Source organism: Rhynchophorus ferrugineus, unplaced genomic scaffold, assembly GCF_030347505.1.
Source record: "Rhynchophorus ferrugineus isolate W39M unplaced genomic scaffold, kcgeb_rfMv2 rfM8, whole genome shotgun sequence".
In the NCBI taxonomy this organism is placed as follows: domain Eukaryota; kingdom Metazoa; phylum Arthropoda; class Insecta; order Coleoptera; family Curculionidae; genus Rhynchophorus; species Rhynchophorus ferrugineus.
In genome coordinates this window covers 33,514,711-33,536,981 of record NW_027472587.1, presented here as the reverse complement: position 1 = coordinate 33,536,981, position 22,271 = coordinate 33,514,711, and the positions used below count along the sequence as shown (strand labels likewise).

Genomic DNA, 22,271 nt, shown 5'->3' with positions numbered 1-22,271 from the left:
AAGTTTTTTGGTCATTTATATATATATATATATATATATATATATATATATATATATATATATATATATATATATATATATATATATATAATACTTATGTCTTATAGATATATTTATTGTTATCGATTATATTTATATTTACATATACTTATATTTAATTGAATTTTATTTAATAAATTTATTTCAAAAAAAATTGTTTTTTATTTAAATTTCATTGGTCAATTCAAACGTCATTAACCTCAAGTGCCACGTGCCAAGCATTACTAATGACCCAATCAAATGTCTTCACAGTAAAATATTTTTCTTACAAGAGCCTTTATTATTGCACCCCAAGCCGACAAGTTTTACTACAGATTGGACGAACAATCGAAGCAATTAATCGCTTAGTATTTTAGCCACACCTCTAAATGTCCCACACATTATTTAATCGTTAGCTTGATGAGTTGTAGACAGATAGTCGATGTAACTAGTAGCTTAGTAGATATTAGGTCACATACCCAAACAGCTCACAAACTATGTAATTTGTAGTACGAAGGGTTTTACAACCGAGTCGATTCGAAAGTAAAAGTAGAAGTAGGTGAAGATAATATTCCGGAAACTCCACTTGCCAAGCGCAACAACCTTTTCACTAAATTGTTCAGTAAACTGTCACCCGTCAAACGCACTATAGTACTACTTCGTTGGATTAAGCTAAAGATAGCACATGGTCTGAAAAGTCCCGGGTCTAACACATAGATGGCGCTAGTTTTATTGCATTTGTAGAATGTTCGTACAGTCAATCGTAATGTATGGCTGTCGATGCGATTGTTTGTCCGAACACTCACTGCTATTTTGTGGAAGGAATTTGAACCAGAACTGAAAACACTGGCTGAATAAAAACTTGTTTATTTCGTTATTGAATGATACATGTGATTGACGGGAGAATGGATAGAATATTAGGTTAGGTAAAGGAAGTACGGTAGCGCTATGCAAGTGGTACTGTTACAAGGGGGTAGAGAAAAGAAAAGAGAGCAAGATGTCATCCTGGTGGTCTCACTCCCCTCCTAGTGGAGCTGCCGTGGAACGTACCTCTATGTGGTGCAGGTTCCGGAGTGCATCGCAATTACACAATGAATCGCCTAAGGACTGCTTATGAGATAGGGATCCCAACCTGAGTGAGGAGTTTTACGGGATGCACGTGTCAAGCACCTGTCGAGTGGCTTATGTTGAGCTGGTTTACCTGTTAAGCACTTTGATCACGTCGGGGTCACCAATTGTGGAAATATTCGTCTGATCGGCCGGAACAATGGATCAAAAACAATTTTGTGTTTTAATTATACACTGCTACTTGATGGGAAAAATACCTCTCGAAGAAGCAATGGTTTGAAAAGTGTTATAAGGACTTCGCTCCATCAGGAACAAAAATAAAACATTAGTTTGCCGACTTCAGATGTGGTCGTAGAGACACCGATGATGCAGAACGCAGTGGACGTCCATATGAGGTGGTAACACCAGAAAACATCAAGATTATTAAAGATTAAGAAAATTATTTTGAATGATCGAAAAATGAGGTTTCCTGAGTTTTGCGTTGATATGTGACAATAGATGAGACATGGATCCACAACTTCACTCCAGAATCAAAACGATCGTCATCTGATTGGACAGCAACTGAATATACGACTATTGTGGAATGATTGTGTTGCTCTTGACGGAGATTACGTTGATGAATAAATCCAATATTGAACAAAAAAAAAACGTGTTTCCTTGGTTACGCCCTGGACTTTTCAGCGCATGTGTTATATCATTTTAAAGCCATTTATTGGGAAAAATCGAATTTATGTTTTCTTCAAATTAATTTAACAGTGACGTTTTATCCTATTATTAATACTAGATGGTGTTTCAGACCGACAAGATTGTTATCGATTGAATGTCAATGTTCTAAAGCAGGTGTTATATTTAGGCCCTTTTCTTATCGAAAAGCCGATGGTATATTGAGTGAATTCCCTTGCTAGTTGTTGAACTTTGTTCTTTATATATCTGAGAGGGCGAACATGTATTATCTAATGTAATTATCAAGGACGATATAAACCATATGGTTTTTTCATTTTATATTTTCTTTTTCCTCCAATTTATGAGCTGAAATCGAATTTCGTGCTTTATATATACTACTAGGGAGGTTTAGAAATACTTTCTTATTATTCTCATCACCGTAAGGGATGATTTAGGAAAAATAAACACTACTGTTAGATATAAATAAAGTTATCGATGTAAACAACTATTAAAAGGATACATAAAATAGCTATTTTTTGTTGAATTACTTTTTCAACACTAATTTTTTTTGTTACTTAATTTGAGGATTTGATGCATTTTGATCGACGTTTGACATGTAGAATTGCAAAAAAACATGTAGTGACAAAATTGTCACCAACAGCTTGGGCTCAAATTAAACCAAATGTATTGGCTGATATGAATTATCATTAGATAACAAGGTTTTGTTTTATAAGTCAATACTTAAGCCCATTTAGACTATGGTGTATAACTAGCAAATCTAACATAGCCATCCTCCAGAGGTTCAAGAATAACGTGTTGCGAGTCATCGACGATGCCCCATATTACGTCTCCAATAAACTGATTCTAAACTGAAAGATTATTAGTGCATTCCAATGCAGTCGCCAAACAGTTAAATGTGCGCGATGACAGTGAAGCGCGTAGGCTCAAATACAAACTACCAAACGATTTGATTAATAGACACATAGAGTGATATTTAGTAATCTCTGGAATAAGTTAGAACAGCCTTTAGAATAAGTTAGGATAGACTTTAAAATATGTTAAAATAATATCTAGAATATCAGGATAGTTATATTGTATAACGGAAATAATATGATAATACTTATTGCCCATGGGCAGATTGTTGAAGTTCTAAGAGATTAATAAAAAAAATAATTTGAAAAAATCTGCTTCCGCAGTCCATCAAAGAATTGACCAAAAATGCCATTTCGTACAGTTTCGTAAACGTGATTTCATTGGTTATCAGGCAAGATGAGTTTTCTGTGGCGTACTCTAGTGGCGATGAAAAGTGAATCTATTACTACCACAGAGTGCTATATAGATGTTTAACTTAAAAATTTTCGTTTCTATAACGCGATTGTTTGTTACAGTTTGTTTATGACGCTAATTTTGTGTACCTGATATAGAGGTTATTGTTATATAAACGTGATATAGTTATAGTTATGGGTTAGTCCGTGAGAATACGTTGACATCTAGGAGGAATATTCATTGGGCATTCTAAAACATTGAAGTAATTTGACTAATATATTTCAATTGATGGTACATTTTTTTTGTTCTGGCCTAAAACCAGGCGGTGACGAATGAAAACATGACGCATACCTAGTCGCGGAGACTTGCCCTGGAGTGACAAGTTGGACCGGGTTATGTGGGACTCTCTCTGGGCTTAGCAATACACTAAACCGGAACCACCTCACAGTCGACCTCTGTGGGTCACTACTGATATTGCATTAAATTTGTGGATATGGCTCCCTGCAACCGGACAGCCGTTATTGGGCACTAGGACCCGGCGATTCTATTGATTCGCAAACCTGAGTTAACACCCAACTGGATACTGTTGTATGGGGGCAAACGTTATGACTGTAGAGACGGATGAGGTCGTTTTAGCATGGAAAAGGGGAGGTTAGCGGTAAGGCGGTGTTGAGCTCCCATCATGTCCACCAGCACGCGAAGAAGCGCGTCTTCAGAAGAATTTGATCTGAATGTTTGTTTGTGGAAGTATTTTGGAGTGTCAGTTTCCCTGTGAATTTGATTATTTCTGACAAACCATGGAGCGTGTAAGATTCTCCTGAAGAGCTTATTTTGGAAAACTTGAAGCCGTTTCATTTGGTTGGGTGTAACAAACTTGAAGTAGACATTAGATCAGTAGAGGAGTACGGACGGACTTGTAAAATAAGCATTTGAAGGAGATGGGAAGTCTGCTAGAACGGCAGATCAGAGGAGGTATCAAGTTTGCTATCCCCGAACCTTTATGGATTGCTTTCTGGATTTGGGAATGCCAACCGAACCGTCAGTCGAAGTGGAGACCTAGGTACGTGGTACGTGACGTTATCCAGCCCTGGAATTTTTGCGGTGTCGATCTTAAGTTGAGAGATTGATGGTACATACACGACGCATATTATCGTATAGCAATGATCTTTGTAAATAATGTTTTATTGTCGCGTAATTCAACAACTTTACAGTTGAAAAAAGTTATGATAGTAAGCTGAATGGCAGCTCTAAGTGTCATATAATTAAATAACTATCTGATGAATTATAACATATATCCCGTCCAATCAAACAGTCAATGCACGTTATCAAAATTTGTGACGTCAGCACGTCGCCATGTTGACGCATCAAATTGGACTTTTGGTTTACAACGTTTGCCAGTTAATGACCTCTAATCTTAATCACTAACGTTTTGAAGAATTTTGCATAAATTTGCCAACTTGGCCCGCCGATACCTGAAAAAAAATCCATTCCGAGTTTAAAACGAATTTTGCATTTTTACAAACTGCAGTTGCTAATATAGTTCACGTCACTATGACTTGTACAGGCGTTTTATTGAACAGGGTATAAGTTATTATTTATTGTTCCTCAAAATTAATTCGCAGTCTTGGTAAACTTAACGGAATTATTAATACGGAATTTTTTGTACGTTAATATTTACTCCGCAGAATATTAAAATATCTATATCGATTTTCTTATTTGAGTTTTGATGGTTTATAGAGGAGACGCTAGTTCTTGAACTTTGTACTTTATGGATCTAATGGCAGGCGAGCGTATATTGTTTAATATTGTTATCCAAGACAGTATGGGGCAATAGGTTTTTCCATTTTATGCTTTTTTCGTACAATTTATGAGCTAAAATCGAATTTTGTGCGTTCTCTTATATTACAAGAGGCCTTCAGAGAGGCCTGCGTCAAATATTTATAAAGCTCTCTTATTATTCTCGTCCATCAACAGCTGTTAAAATAGAGAAACAACAATGAATTTTATAATATTATATATTGACATGAATATACGTTAACGTTTGGTTATGCTTTTTTATATAAAATGTTTTATAAACAATAATTTATTTTTTCAACAGGTCAATTTAAAATTCTCCAGCCTGACACATAGATGGCGCTACCAGAATTAAATCCATATGTTTTTTAGTTTGCTCTAACCCTCAAAAGATGCTTGATTTTGATGCTTGCATTTTGAGTGAAGCAAATTTTGTTATTGTGAAAAAAGTGGATAAAAAGGAATTTCGTGTGTTGATAAAATATTGCGTTTTGGAGGGAAAAAATACAGTTGAAGCGAAAGCTTGGCTGGATGCCGACACTGTTTCCGGACACTGCTCTAGGAAAACCAACCATCAAGGATTGGTATGCTAAGTTTAGACGTGGTGAAATGAGTACCGAAGATGGTGAACGCAGCGGACGCCCAAAAGAGGTTGTTACCGACGAAAACATTAAAACAATCCACAAAATGATTTTGAATGAAACTTTGTCCAAAAACAACGACGAATTGATGATTCGGAGCAGTGTTTGAACATGATCAAGCGTAATAAACCCGAGATTTTGCTTCGATATGTGACAATGGGTGAAACATGGCTCCATCATTTCACTCCGAAGTCCAATCGACAGTCATCCGAGTGGACTGCGCACGATGAACCCGCCCCAAAGCGTGGGAAAACGCAACATCGGGCTGGTAAGATTATGGCGTCTGTATTTTGGGATGCGCATGAAATAACTTTCATTGACTACCTTAAAAAAGGAAGGACCATCAACAGCCATTACATAGCGTTATTGGACCGTTTGAAGGACGAAATCGCCGAAAAACGGCCGCATTTGAAGAAAAAGAAAGTGCTGCTTAACCAAGACAATGCACCGTGTCACAAGTCAGTTAAAACGATGGCAAAAATCCATGCATTGAGCTTCGAATTGCTTCCTCATTCACCGTATTCTCCAGATCTGGCCCCCAGCGACTACTGTTCTCCTGTTCTCAGATTTCAAAAGAATGCTCGCTGGGAAGAAATTTTCGTCGAATGAAGAGGTTATCGCCAGATCTGAGGCCTATTTTGAAGCAACGGACAAATCGTACTACAAAAATGCTATCGAAAAGTTGGACGGTCGTTAATATAATCAGTGTATCACCCTTGGAGGGAATTATGTTGAATAAAAAGCACTAATTTTGCCAAAAAAATGTGTTTTACTATGGTAGGCCGGGGACTTTTTAATTGACCTGTTAAAAGGTATGGGAACCATGCATTCAAGGCAAAAATAATATAAATCAGGACTAGAAACGTTCAGCAGTATTTTTTTTACGAAACAAGAAAATGAATATTCAGAAAATGTTCCAGTTACAGTTTCGTTCAATTTTAGCAGCTCATCATACACTAAACCTTCTTGATTTCACCATATGGCTCTCCTAGATTAACCAATAACGTTTTGCTTTCGAGATTGTTGTAGTAGATCCATTTTCCATCGCCAGTCATAATATACTGCAGAAAACTCTTGTCTCTTGGGTCTTCTCCATCAAATATGAACTCTCGAAACAGTTTGTTTATCAAACATCTTTTTGCTAAAATGACTGAAATTTCTTTCAGAGTATGGGATGGGTTTTCGTTGAATATATCTCGCAATTCGTTGTTTTTGTGTTTTTCTATTCTTCAGGCTGTTCGTTGTCACTGACATTAAGATCACAATTTTGAAACCTTTGGAACCAAAACTGACAATTAAGATTTCACAGAGAAGTGTCACCATAAGTTCCCAAAAGTATTTGTTGGGTTTTGGCAGTGGATTATTTAAGATCAAACAGCAAAACTAGAGAATATTGAAAATAAGTATACAGGGGTTCCATGATTAGTATCTGTAATTATTGGATCACTCCATAATACTGAATGGACAGTTATTAATTGATTTTAAGGTAGAGAAATGTTGAAACCATCGGAATATTCAGTTAAATTGGTTTTTAACAGTTGTTTACTTTAATACTTAGCATACGCCTTATAAATGGACGACTTTGACAGGTTCATTCGTTTACCTCTCTCTCTCTCTCTCTCTCTCTCTCTCTCTCTCTCTATATATATATATATATATATATATATATCTCTATATACATATATATATATACATATATATATATATATATATATATATATATATATATATTGCTAATTTTTCGATTTCAATGAAAATCAATTTTCGAAATCGACTTGGCAACGTCGTAACCGATGTGATCGAGGAATTAATTAACATTGAGGGAGTAAAATGTGTACGGGCAATATAGGAATACGGCGTATTATTTTTCCAATTTACTTTTTTTGTAGTATTTATGGGGTAAAATCGAATTTTGTGAGTTCTCTCATATTGCAAAAGGGCCATAAAGAAGCGCACGTAAAATATTTATTGAACTTTTCGTGTTCTTTCGTCGGCGTCATGTTTTATGTGTATAATTAAATGCCTAAAATGAGACCGCAATAAAAGTTCAGCGCGAATTCAATGATCTACGCTTTAATGATAATGTTAAATTAATATCTCAGCTGGCCTTTTTAACACAATTTCATGTAATATTTGGTGCTGTAACTTAGTTGAAGGTATAAAGGTAACCATTACACTATTACTTATTATGCGCTTGAGTTTATTTTGATCAGTGATATCTATTGGTGAAAATTCGGAGTATCAATATAAATAACTCTTAAGCGATCTAACTGTTAAACTCGATTCTTTTAACTTTTTTCTGCAAATGACACTTTTTCTTATAGTAATATCGAATTATTCAGTGTATACAGACACAACTGATTGAAATCTTTATATTGAAATTTCGATATTCATTACGTTTGTTGCTTGAATTGGCGTACTTTTCTGCTGAAGTCCATAAAACACTTTTAGAACGATATGGTGATGCTGTTCCGGCATGTCATAATTGTTGGTATTAACAGTTCAATTGAAAAGTCCCCGGCCTACCATAGTAAAACACATTTTTTTGGCAAAATTAGTGTTTTTTTATTCAACATAATTCCCTTCAAGGGTGATACACTGATTATAACGACCCTCCAACTTTTCGATACCATTTTTGTAGTACGATTTGTCCTTTGCTTCAAAATAGGCCTCAGTTTCGTCGATGACCTCTTCATTCGACGAAGATTTCTTCCCAACGAGAATCCTCTTGAGATCTGAGACCAGGAAATAGTCACTAGGAGCCAGATCTGGAGAATATAGTGGATGAGGAAGCAATTCGAACACCGATTCATGGATTTTTGCCATCGTTTTCACTGACTTGTGACACGATACATTGTCTTGGAGAAGCAGCACTACTTTTTCTTCAAATGCGGTCGTTTTTCGGCGATTTCGTTGTTCAAACGGTCCAATAATACTATGTAATAATCGCTGTTGATGGTCTTTCCTTTTTTAAAATAGTCAATGAAAATTATTCAATGCGCATCCCAAAATACAGACGCCATAATCTTGCCAGCCGACTGTTGCGTTTTCCCACGCTTTCTCGCTCGAAAGCGTGCGCTCGTCCACTCGGATGACTGTCTATTGGACTTCGTAGAGAAATGATGGAGCCATGTTTCATCCATTATCACATATCGACATAAAAACTCGGGTTAATTACGATTGATCATCTCCAAACACTGTTCCGAATTATTAACTCGTCGTTGTTTTGGTCAAAAGTGACCTTGCGCGGCAACAACTTTGCACAGAGCTTGCTCATACCCAAATATTCGTGAATGATATGATGTACACATTCAGTTGATATCTTTAGAGTGTCTGCTATTTCACTTAATTTCAATTTACGGTCATTCAAAATCACTCGGTAACAATCTCTTTTGGGCGTCCACTGCGTTCATCGTCTTCGGTGCTCATTTCACAACGTCTAAACTTAGCATACCAATGCTTGATGGTTGATTCTCCTGGGGCAGTGTCCGGAAACTCAGCATCAAGCCAAGTTTTTGTTTCAACTGTCTTTTTTCCCTTCAAATAACAATATTTTATCAACACGCCAAATTCCTTTTCATCGATTTTTTCACAATAACAAAAGTTGCTTCACTTAAAATTCTATAATTCACAAACTAATGATCCGACATCTGTATAATTTATACAAGCATCTTTTGAGGGTTAAGACTAACAAAAAAACATATGGATTTAATTCTAGTAGCGCCATCTATGTGTCAGGCAGGGGATTTTTCAATTGAGCTGTTAATTACAGACACCTAAACCTAGTACATATAGACCTATATAAGTACTGACGACATCAAATATAGCTCAAGGAAGCATGAAGCTACATTATTACCCATAATGCCATAATCACCATGACCATAACTTATTACCATAATAATTTGAAATGGTTTAAAATGTTATTCGTTTATTATTAATTTTATGTATACCTCTATATTTGCCTTTATTACATTAGTTTAATATCGATGGTTTATATGGTGACATTTATCTCCAATATGGAGATGTAATTTAAAATATAATTGACAATATAGGGCTTATTGTTATGCTACATCGTTCAATTTAGGACCTAAAATCGAGTCAGTTTTGCACGTTTTGGTGTCAATAATTTTGGTAATAAAAAGTCTATGGCATCTATAATTTTATTTTTATCTGATGGCCAATATGTTCGCTCACTAGTAAAGATATGCTGTAACTTATGTGCCTTCTTTGCTTTAACCAATTTTCTGCTTTTTGCTGTTATTAATCTAGAACCCCACATTATATGTTTTGCATTGTAGTCTCCTCCGGCAATGAATTTATTACACAGAGTGTTAAAGAAACCATGGTTTTGTTCCGCCTTGTTGTTGTGTTTAGGTGGACAATCATTGTTAATGGCCCGTGCACTTCTTCAATGGTAACGCTGGTGGCTTGTAAATATACCTCGCTGCATTTATCTTTTTCAAAGTGTTTTATGTTTTTACGGATAATTATAACTTGTATTTCGTAATCCGTAAATAATTTCTATCAGTGAAATGTGTCTCGGATACCATCATGATATCAATATTTTTTAACTAAGAACATCTTAAGTTCCCTGGCATGTATGTTTGTCGAGTCCATTACAATTCCAAACGGCTACTTTGTATTTGCTGTAATGGTTATCAGTCATTAGGCTAGCTTGGTAACGACGACGGTGAGTAATGCTAGGTATTTTAGGTACCCCAGATACGGTTTCTTTTTAATAACGTTCCAAATTTATTTCGATAATTTTTTCCTTCCAGGTAATCCTAGAAAATATATAACTAAGCCCATTTTTAAGCATTCTATATTATTAAGTTGAAATTTGCGACGAAAACTGAATTTAGTTACGTGAAGTACCTTCGTTTCGTGAGTCATAGAATAATCATGTGGTCGTTCTACTATAAGATGATCATTTAGGAAATTATTTTTATGGAAATTGTACATATGGCTGCACTCAAAGCTTATATCATATACACTAAAATTTTTCCAATTAAATGTAATGACCGAAGTAGACGAAGATTTTTTTACAAAACTTGGCATGGGAACGTACACTCCTACGTACAACGTTATAAACAGGAAACAAAATAGCAATAAATTTCACAGAACTGTAACAACTGCAATAGGTTTCTTTCTTGCTAACAGCAATGTAACGTTTTAAGAAAATCCTGCTAGAGAGATTCAGCATCTTGCAAATCAAGGATGCAGCTTTTGTATCAGATATGGGATAGAAAGATTAAAATATCGTGCAGCACGTGTGAAAATCCCATTTGCGATGTCCACCGAGACGAAACTAAAACATAATTATGTCCTGACTGTTAAAATATTGATTTAACCGCAACGTATAATTTAATGACAAAATAAAAATATTTTTAACAATAAATAAACTGTTCAAAATATAAGAGTTTTATTTTATAACTTTACAAAAAATTATGCATAATTTACATAAGTTATAGAAGTATTACAGTGGGATATCATCTATATGTATATATATGTATATATATATATATATATATATATATATATATATATATATATATATATATATATATATTGTTTTTTTAATCTCCTTTTACTAACGATGGTTTATCTGGACTGGGCCTACTGTTTAATGTGGTCTCCGAACCATGGTCCTCGGTATTAAGCCTACCGATTGGCGAGTGATTAACTGTAGAAATCATCCCAAAAGCCATCCGGTCTTACCCCGCTTGGTTACTGGCGTGACTGGTATCGTTGTTATTATCGAATTTTACACTCTTGTCTAGAACAATCGCAAACATAAATTTTACGTACGTTAAAATGTCCAAGCAGGATTTGAACCCGCGACGCAACAGTAGGAGGACCATCCTGTCGCCTTTATCACTGCGCCACCAAGCCGGCAAACGTAATTTTTGTAGACTGTTCCGGAAAGGATACATATAATCCCATTGGCATAATTAACAGATATAAATTCTATGATGATCTAATATCACTACATAATATAAAACAAAGTCGCCTTTTCTGTCCCTATATCCCTATGTGCGCTTAAATCTTTAAAACTACGCAACGGATTTTGATGCGGTTTTTTTCAATAGATAGAGTGATTCAAGAGGAAGGTTCATATGTATAATACATGCATAATATACTAAGGCAACATTGCTAATTTTAGAGGTTTCTAACGTGATGTCGTAAATTAACCTATTTTTTTAGGCTTATTTAGCAATTAGCAAAAACGCTGCCTAACCCTACGAGTTAGATCAAATTAATGTCTACAGTATTGTACACCATAAAAAGGTCTACAAAAAAGTCCGCGATGGTATATGTTTATCTTTTAGGGATAACCCACATTAACCATTTTTATTGTTTACTTTTTACGTGAGAAAATGGCTTATTTACGAAGCTATTTTAAGCAATACGGCATTAATCCTTATCGAATTAAGTACCTTAAATACAGTGTGCAATTAATATAGATCAATATGGTTCCTTACAGCATGTAAATTAAACAAATATTTTCGGAGATATTACAAATTTAAAATTTGCGTTTAAAAATGTGTAATGTAATAAAAATTGTATGAATTTAGATATTCCAAAGATAGCAGGAAATCTTCATAGTAAGTATAGGCCAAGGGCAGTAATGAATGAACCAAAAATACTGGATCGATTTTAATCATGTTTTCATTGAGTGACATAGGCATATATATTTTATGCCCGTGCAAAGTCGGAGCGGGCCGCTATGTTTTTATATACAACGTTCATATTTTTTCTGTAGTGTATTTAATTTAGTATCAGCATTGCACCCCTGCGAAGCCGGGGCGGGTCGCTAGTTATATATAAAAAACAGCTACGAAAAGTAGAAGGTAATAAAGTATTTGGGACTGTTGAAAAATGATCCCGATATCAAGATATATGACTTGTTGTCGATATGGGGAATAAAAACTCGATATAAAACGTATCGTATCTATATATCAGGGTTTTTTCAATACGGATCTCGTGTGGGTTTATCCAAATATACCGAAAGGGTCATATATCTTGTTAAAATTTACACATCTAGCGCATTTCGATTCGTCTCAAAGTTCGTCTGCAGTCGTGATCGCGAGGCGTTTGCGATAAATGGCGTCTGGTTATGACGGATTCGAAATCAGGCTCGCTAAAACCCGATACGGGTTCCGTTTGTTCCGTACCTTATTGATATTCGACTTGCACACTGTTTCTCGGTCGATATCGGCGCTATAGAATATCGGCTAAGAGCGTTTGCTACGTCTATTTATCTCGCGGACTATGTAAAAATGGGGAACTGCGATAAATTCGAGGGCTCATACTTCATCCGACACGTCGTCGGTTTAACAGCACTCGTTTCTCACGTGTCGAAATCGATGTTACGCCGTTTGATTGATTTAGATGGCAATGAAATATGGTCTGATTTAATTGGACTGAATTCAGCTGCAGGGAAAATCGAGAAATGTATGAGGAATAATAGATCTAACGATAAAATTACTCTAAAACAAAATTTGAATCATTTAACAGTAACACAGATATTGACATTCGAGCTACAGCAGTGTAACAAGTCAATTAAAAAGTCCCCGGCCTGACACATAGATGGCACTACTAGAATTAAATCTGTAGGAATGTTCGTCGGGTCGGTTAGTCGGTCGAAATGTGTGGCTGCCGCTGCGATTATTTATCAGAACACTCACTACTATTTTTGGAAGGAATTTGCACGAGAACTGAAAAACACTGGTTTAATAATCACTTGTTTATTTCGATATTGAGTGATACATGTGGTCGACGGGAGAATTGACAGGATATTAGGTTAGGTAGAGGAAGTACGGTAGCGCTGTGGAAGTGGTACTATTATAAAGGGACGGAGAAAGCAAAAGAGAGCGAGACGTCGTCTTCATGGTCTTTTATACCCCGGAACTGCATGGTACCAATCCACCGGCGTTGCCAACCTTTGTACTTGTTGATGAAAACGTGGTGGCCTAAAGGGTCGTGGCGATCGCCACATAACTCCCCTCCTAGTGGAACTGCCGTGGAACGTACCTCTATGTGGTGCAAGTTCCGGAGTGCACCCGCAATCACGCAAACAAACGCCCGGGGACTGCTGATGAGATGGGGATCCCAACCTGAGCGAGGAGTTTTACGGGATCAGCTGCCATCGGAGTTGTAGCAGGACGTCGTTCGTCTTGGGGCGCTTAGCTTTGTTTGAGGGTACCTATAAGTATGTTACGTGTCCCGTCTCGTGATGCGAGGGTGTACATGTGTTGATGGTATACATGATCGGCTTCTGTGGTTTTCGTCCATCAGGCTAGTCTCGTGGGATGTCGTCGACCATGTGATGTTGATGGGTTCCGTTCCTCGTGCTATCCTTCCATGCACGTGTCAAGCACCTGTCAAGTGGCTTATGTTGAGTTGATTTACCTGTTAGGCACTTTGATCACGTCGGGGTCACCAATTGTAGGAATGTTCGTCGGGTCGGTTAGTCGGTCGAAATGTGTGGCTGCCGCTGCGATTATTTGTCAGAACACTCACTACTATTTTTGGAAGGAATTTGCACCAGAACTGAAAAACACTGGTTTAATAATCACTTGTTTATTTCGATATTGAGTGATACATGTGGTCAACGGGAGAATTGACAGGATATTAGGTTAGGTAGTGGAAGTACGGTAGCGCTGTGGAAGTGGTACTATTACAAAGGGACGGAGAAAAGAAAGGAGAGCGAGACGTCGTCTTCATAGTCTTTTATACCCCGGAACTGCATGGTGCCAATCCACCGGCGTTGCCAACCTTTGTACTTGTTGATGAAAACGTGGTGGCCTAAAGGGTCGTGGCGATCGCCACAAATCCATATGTTTTTTAGTTACCTCCAACCCTCAAAAGATGCGTGTATAAATTTGACAGCTGTCGGTTCATTAGTTTGTGAATTGTAACATTTTGAGTGAAGCAACTTTTGTTATTGTGAAAAAAATGGATAAAAAGAAATTTCGCGTGTTGATAAAATATTGCTTTTGAAGGGAAAAAATATAGTTGAAGCAAAAACTTGGCTTGATGCCGAGTTTCCGGACACTGTCCCAGGAAAATCAACCATCAAGGATTGGTACGCTAAGTTTATTATTTATCAAACTAATTTACACAAATATTCAGTGTTTTCTTATATCAAATGTCTGAGTATTCAAATTACACAGTGAAACTGTTCATACACAGAGACATTTGATTGTGATGCGAGAGGATTGGCCATAGAGTAGTAATATGTTAAAGAGAAAATTCATTATATGTCTGGACTTAAAATTTTACTTCAATATGCAGATGGCTGCGATCGCCATTCTTGTAATTTGATTGTTTAGATTAAATATTCATTAATATACACGTGTAAATAAAATATTTTATTGTGAAGGAATTTGTTTAGCTCCTAAAAAATTTTGCTACGCAGATGTCTCAAGTGGCACTGTGATCATGAGACCCCTGACGACATATTTAATTTATAAATAAAATTTTATTAAAAAACTAAATTTAATTCCTTAAAAAAGTTATTATATCGATTTAAAAAATCGACTAAAAAATATACTGTTGCGATAGTCGCTGCTTCGAATCCTGCTAGGACATAGTCGTAAATGCAGTAAATCATAACTTATTTAATATTCTTAACATAATAATTGTAATAATTTATCTCGAAAACTATTACGTATTATTTAGTGATAAGGTTTAAAATTTATATCCAAAAACGTAGGTCTAGGACTTACTGTGAGGTTATTCAGATGGCAGATTCTAGGAATAAAATTAAGTAGATAACGTCAAAGATGTACACATAATATGGCCCAAGTGTAGCATGTGATATTGCCTAGTCTCTATAAACTTTACCTTATCTTGGTCTACAGATTTAGATAAAACAAGCAGATTATAAACAAAAATTGGATTTAATTTATTTTGTTAAGATAATTGTTGAAGTTAGTTAGTTAAAATATATTTCTTTAAATAAATTAACTTGTTAAAAAAATTGATGCTACTTTAATAGGCATAGCTTTTGAAGGCAATTCAATTTGATACTGAAATAGTCATATTCACCTTCACAATTTTGACATTGTTTCAATTGAACATATTTTACTATCGCATATTTGTTATCGCGAAATATAAGTTAACAAGGCGGAAAATAGGTTACACTTCTACGGGACCGTATATGTTTATATACATGCAAAAGCCCTATGTATTTAATTGTATACATAGCAGGTAAAACAATGTTGAGTCAGATACCACATATGTATATATATATACAAAAACGCATTAATAAAATGGTGGTCAAAATATAAACAAACCTACCATAGAAATGAAATGAATCAATTAAAGGTCGTCGCGTCTCTTAACATAGTGATTAAAACAAGTAATAAGTAGTGGCATCTAATTATTGGAAGTCGCGAAACATTTCTCCAAAATTGCCTGTAAACGCAATTACGAAAATGTTATTAGTTAATTTTTTTAAAATATTTTACAGTCTCCTTTTTACCAACGTGGGCTCCGAACGACGGTCCTCGGCATTAAGCCTACCGACTGGTGAGTGACCAACTTAGAAATCATCTCAAAAAGCTTCCGGCCTTACCCAGCTTGGTTACTGGCGTGACTGGGATAATTTACTTTGTTGGATTTTGTACTCTTGCCTAAGGACAATTATATATGTTAAACAATCACAAACATAAATTTACGAGCATGCCCCAGCAGGATTCTAACCTGCGACTATCGCAACAGTAGGAGGACCGTCATGTCGCCGTCAAGTTTTATATCTCTTCCTACATTACTAAACATGTTATTTTAATTATCGATATGGTATTATTTTTCTCGTGACAGCTCTCGGTAATGATATTTCTTTAGTTTTTAGGAAAATTACTGCTCGCTTGCTTATTTTTACGCAAGTTAATTAACGGGGGGGTATTGTGTGGGGTCTCGGAAAAATTTAATTAAAAGCGTCCGTCGCTTTTCTCATTCGCAATATTTAAAGTTTTAAAGGCGATATTTTTATACAAATTGGAGGCTTGATTAGACGTAATCCGGCAACAGCGTGCATTAATTGTTTAGGTATGCAACGTTGCGATATTGATCAACTTTTCCTTTTATTTGTAGAATTTTTATTGAATTTAGGTAGTTACGGGGGTGAAGTGAAAAGTTCTATCAGTAATGAATTACTGGTGTTTTAATCTCCGTTGGTATCAACACAGTTGGTACAGAATTTCTTTATTATTTACACGGGACAAACAAAATAATATGAGCACCAGACTATATATAGTCTATACAATATATATTCTAAGTTTATTTGTATATGCGTCATCGAAATTTGTGAGGTCAAAACGTCGCAATGTTGCCGCATCAACTCTGAGTTTTAGTTCAGTTTGGCTTTGAGATACAACAAAATTCTAATCTAAATGAAATAATTGAACAAAAATGTTATCAAATATAATTTATTTTAACATTATAGTACATCTAATGCATATATTATCGGACTTCAAACTACTATTAAGAACACAGGTACAATATAAATATTTGATTATATTTACATTGAACTATTTTCCACACTACCCATGAGGTAGAGTTTCTAGGAGTGTTTTTTATGTAGTGGTACCCCCCGGGAGGCTTGATCCACTTAATTAACAATCATATATCAAAGTAATGTATTTTTATGGTGTTTTGATGGTGTGTTTACCTGTTAAGTCGGCTTGATATCACTGTATTTTTTATTTCTTCTACTGGCTAATTGTGTACACCATTCTTGATACAGTGAATTACTGAATTCATTTTAATGCAATTACCATATCTACAAAACAGTTAGTATTTGTTCTCCCTCACAAACTCTAACCCAATGCTCATGTTTAACTCTGAACAACTGCAATCAACACAAATCTTTCGCGCTCATTTTATAGATTTATATTCTATTAATTATGTGCATACCTTTAATGGTTTCCACTCTCATCACTCTGTCTCGGGAATTTCCAGCATTATCACATATCATGAAAGTTTCCTTTAGTCACTTTCATTTTTCGAGACACTGTCCAATTCAATCACTAAACTGTCTCAAATATGTTCGCGATTTCACCACTTATCAATTACTTCCTCTATATGTCTTCTCGAATTCATCCAAACCGAATGTGTTATGGTCGACAATGACAGTTCTTGATGGAATATAGTTCTTGATCAGCTTGTCTATTATAATAAGTCTTTGCTACCCCCATATCAACTCGATTGGATTAAATATACAGTGATAGGGAGGAAGTCGTAATACTTATCTTATTATTATTCTTAAGAACTTATCTTCATATATTTAAGGTAAACTTTAAATCCTTCCCTGTTGATATTGCATTAACTTCATTAAATCAAAAATAAAATCACACCTCATAATAACTTTTAAAATTTGGTCTTGAAAATATTATGGATTGGACAGTTGAAACACTAAAAATTTATGTGTTTTTTTAAAGATATTTAGATTTTACGGTATTTAATATGTGGAACTACTTCTTCACAATTTTCTCCGGGAGAATGATGTGAAAAAAAGTGATGCCCTTTTAAAGATTTCTCGAACATACTAGGTGAAGGATGCTGTTTCTACCTCCATGACCTTTAGTAGATCCAACAAAATTCTTTAAGTAATCCTGGTTAAGATTTATTAAACAAATGTAGTTATTAGTAAGTTTAGACAAAATAGATTTCTTTAAGGTAATAAATCCCCTAAAAGTAGCAATTACATATTTAATTGATGGCACCGTAACAAATATTTTCTTAACAAGGCAATAAAATTTAAATATACAATAGCTCTAATATAAAATTATTAACATTGATTGTTCTGAAAAGTTAAAGTATTACAAATATTTTAGGGATATTTTACAATTAAAAGTAGTATTTATAACTACTAATTATCCAGTTATCTTAATTATTACCTTCTTGTAAGACTTCTTTATGTAGGGACATCACACTGACAGCATGCGAACAACTTGGTATATTAAATGAATTTTATTACTACTAACATCTTCATAAGTAGGTTTTGATTTTCAGTAAACAAACAATATATAAACGGACATATAGTAGATAGATAATTTTATATGTACCTGATAAAAACAATGTTGGATATACCCTAATATCTGTTCGTGAAGGAAGGGTAATTCTAAATTTTTCACTAAAATGTCCGTGACAGACACTATGACGTTGATATATTTGCATTTTGGTTTATCCTGGTAACTTACTACTATTTACTTGATCAACCCATTTTTGGAAAGGAGCGAGATCATTCTTTGGGAAACGATTTACATACATCTTTTACTACACTGACGCATTGTCATGATTATAATATTTTGAAGAATTTTGCGTACGTTTGACAACCGTACGACATTGACGGGCCAGTTCGGTTTCACGTTCGAACTAATCAGACAGCATTGTGTCTTTTTTTAACTAGAATAAAATGAGAATTCACAAATTAAAGGCACAATATGTTATTCTTTAGCATGACAACCGTCGACCACATGTTGCAAAACCGGTGAAAAGATATGTAGAAACTACCTTATCCACCATATACTTCAGACCTTCCTTCTCATCCTTCGGTTACTACTTTTGTTGACATGTGAGTCGTAACATGTCTGAATAGCACTTCACTTCTTATGAAAGGACACGCCAATCGAGATGGAAAGCCCGAATAGAATAATATAATATTATAGAAAACATTTTACAGATTTTTCACAGTAAAACTTCAAGTCAAAAAATATTAATGAAAATGAAAATTATAATTATTTTAATCCATGTAATTTTCTCTAAATTGTTGAACAGCCATTTCATTACTATTGTGCGAAATATTAAGACGAATATATTTATTATAAGTTACTTTCCTCAACTTTATCGATTTTCAGGGACAGACAATTCTTTTTCTAAATTCGGCCATTAAAAATCGCCATAGCTCGAATTTTTTCAAGTGTACTTCTAACTTCCCTGACGCTTAAAATAAAAAAAATAACGGACCTGCCTTTGTTGCTCGAGTATCATCCAGTGACCTTCCCCTCACGGACCCATGGAATTAACTTACTAGCGAATTTCTTCTGCTCTTCCCTTTTCATGTCGCGGGTACTTGATTATAAAATACAAGGCAAACAAATTATTACGGCTCGTTCTCCCTTTTTTTATCCCTCCGACTCTCTCCACAGCGGGCAGATACATTTTATTATATTTTAGGTAGGTATAAAAGTATTGTAAAGAAGTTTCACTGAGTTTTTTTATTGATTATTAAAAATAATGATAAGAGTAATAATAGTTATCCAGGATGAGGCCTAACAAGCCAAGTCCCCGGCCTGACACATAGATGGCGCTGTTATTATTAAATCCATATTTTTTATATTTAGCCCTAACCCTCAAAAGATGCGTGTATAAATTTAACAGCTGTCGGATTGCTATCTTGTGAATTATAACATTTTGAGTGAAGCAACTTTTGTTATTGTGAAAAAAATGGATAAAAAGGAATTTCGCGTGTTGATAAAATATTGCTTTTTGAAGGGAATACATACAGTCGAAGCAAAAACCTGGCTTGATGTCGGGCTTCCGGAAACTGCCCCAGGAAAATCAACCATCAAGGATTGGTATGCTAAGTTTTGACGTCGTGATATGAGCACCGAAGACGGTGAACGTAGTGGACGCCCAAAAGAGTTACCGACGATATCATTAAAAATATCCACAAAATGATTTTGAATGACCGTAAATTGAAATTGAACAAATCATCAGTTACTCTAAAGATATCAACTGAATGTGTACATCATATCATTCACGAATATTTGGGTGTGAGAAAGCTCATAACTACATCATAAAAACAACGACGAGTTGATGATTCGGAGCAGTGTTTGAAGATGCCCAAGCGATCAACCTGAGGTTTTGCGTCGCTATGTGACAATGGATGAAGCATGACTCCATCATTTCCCTCCAAAGTCCAATCGGCAGTCATCCAATTGGACTGCATACGATGAACCCATTCCAAAGCGTGGGAAAACGCAACAGTCGGCTGGCAAGATTATGAAGTCTGTATTTTGAGATGCGCATGGAATAATTTTCATTGACTACCTTTAAAAAGGAAGGACCATGAACAGCGACTATTACATAGCGTTATTGGACCGTTTGAAGGACGAAATCGTCGAAAACGGCCGCATTTGGAGAAAAAGAAAGTGCTGCTTGACCAAGACAATGCACCGTGTCAAAAATCCATGAATTGGACTTCGAATTGCTTCCTCATCCACCGTATGCTCGCTGGTAATAAATTTTCGTGTAATGAAAAGGTGATCGCCGAAACTGAGGCCTACTTTGAAGCAAAGCACAAATCGTACTACAAAAATGGCATGGTTGGAGGGTCGCTATAATCACCCTTGAATGGAATTATGTTGAATAAAAAAAATTGCCAAAGAAATGTGTTTTACTATGGTACACTGGGGACTTTTGAATTGACCTGTTACTGCAGATATTACCGTCTCGGCACTGCTGTCTATGAAAGCGAATAGAGGTAAATAATAATGTAAGAAATAGAGACGGAGAGAAAATATTATTCGTATAGTGTACGCAGATAGAAAAATATTATAAAGCGCTAATGACAGGTAAGAAGGTTCATATAAATTTAATTTTATATTTTCCATGCTATACGGAGTATCTACATTGATGAAATAGCAACAGGGGATAAAGCAAATAAACAAAATTTAATTAATTAGTTCGGTGTTCCTACAAATACGAGCTGTGTGTTATGATTCTCTCTCTTTCTTCGTGTCTATATACACACCACTTAAATAAATTACTTGTAATGGAGTTGGAAAAGTCGTAATCGCTCTGTCCACGGGGGAGGTATACTTTCGTCCCGCGCTCTCCCCATTTCTAGACGCACTTATTGAATTTGCATGGACCCCGCAGGTCCGTAAAGTAATAATTCCACATCTCCGTCTCGATTTACGCCCGACGGGATCGTGTTTTAATCTCCCGGGGATAAATATTGCGCGTAAGCACATACCACCCTTTTAAGAGCCTGTGTAATTCTATTAAAAAGAAAAAAATAACGATTACGTAAATTTCGTGAAAAAATCATTTTGACGGCAACGATGTTAATATTTGTTGCGATGTTGTCACGTATATATTTCTTGAACTCTACGTAATTTTAACAAATATTTTTTTGACTGTGACAATAAATTTTTTGAAAACCAGTAGTTTTATTTAATAGACTTTATTTTATATAAAGTGTTAAAAGTTGTGAAAAATTAAAATTTACAAGCTATAAATTTCAATGGCGTACAGTCGCTGTTAATGGTTGATGAAGTCGATGAAACAACAGTCTTATATGCCAATTAAAACAATTGCATTATTTTAATGGAATTACTATAGATTATCAATCAAACGCTCAAAGTTATAATTGAGGACACCAGCGTATCATAGTCATAATCAATAAATTCAGTGGATCTATGTCAGTGGATCACCCACCTTAAGGATAGTCGGCCCAAAATAACAGTGAACTTATGTCATTATATTGTATGATGTTACAACTTCTCAATGTTGTCGCATCAACTTTTATTTGATTTCTAGTTGATTTTAACATATTACGGATCATCTGTGTTACAGTCACTGTTAAGGAGCTATGAAACCAACATTTAAATATGTTAATTGGCACCTTTTTATTGAATATGTAAATTTCATGAGAAAACGATATCAACGGCAACCGTGTTAAAACTTATACCGATGTTGTCACGTGTATTTTTCTTAAATTTTACCCATTTTAAACCAATATTTTACAAGTCTTTGCGACAAGAATCTCGGGAAATAGTTTGAAAACCGCTAGTTTTATTTTAATCG

The 22,271-nt window shown here is 35.2% G+C and overlaps 1 protein-coding gene across 1 annotated transcript in view; it reads left to right on the top strand.

The window, feature by feature from the left end:
- LOC143201100 (uncharacterized) overlaps positions 1-22,271 on the top strand; it is a 196,398-nt gene that overhangs the window by 88,207 nt on the left and 85,920 nt on the right. The window lies entirely within an intron of this gene.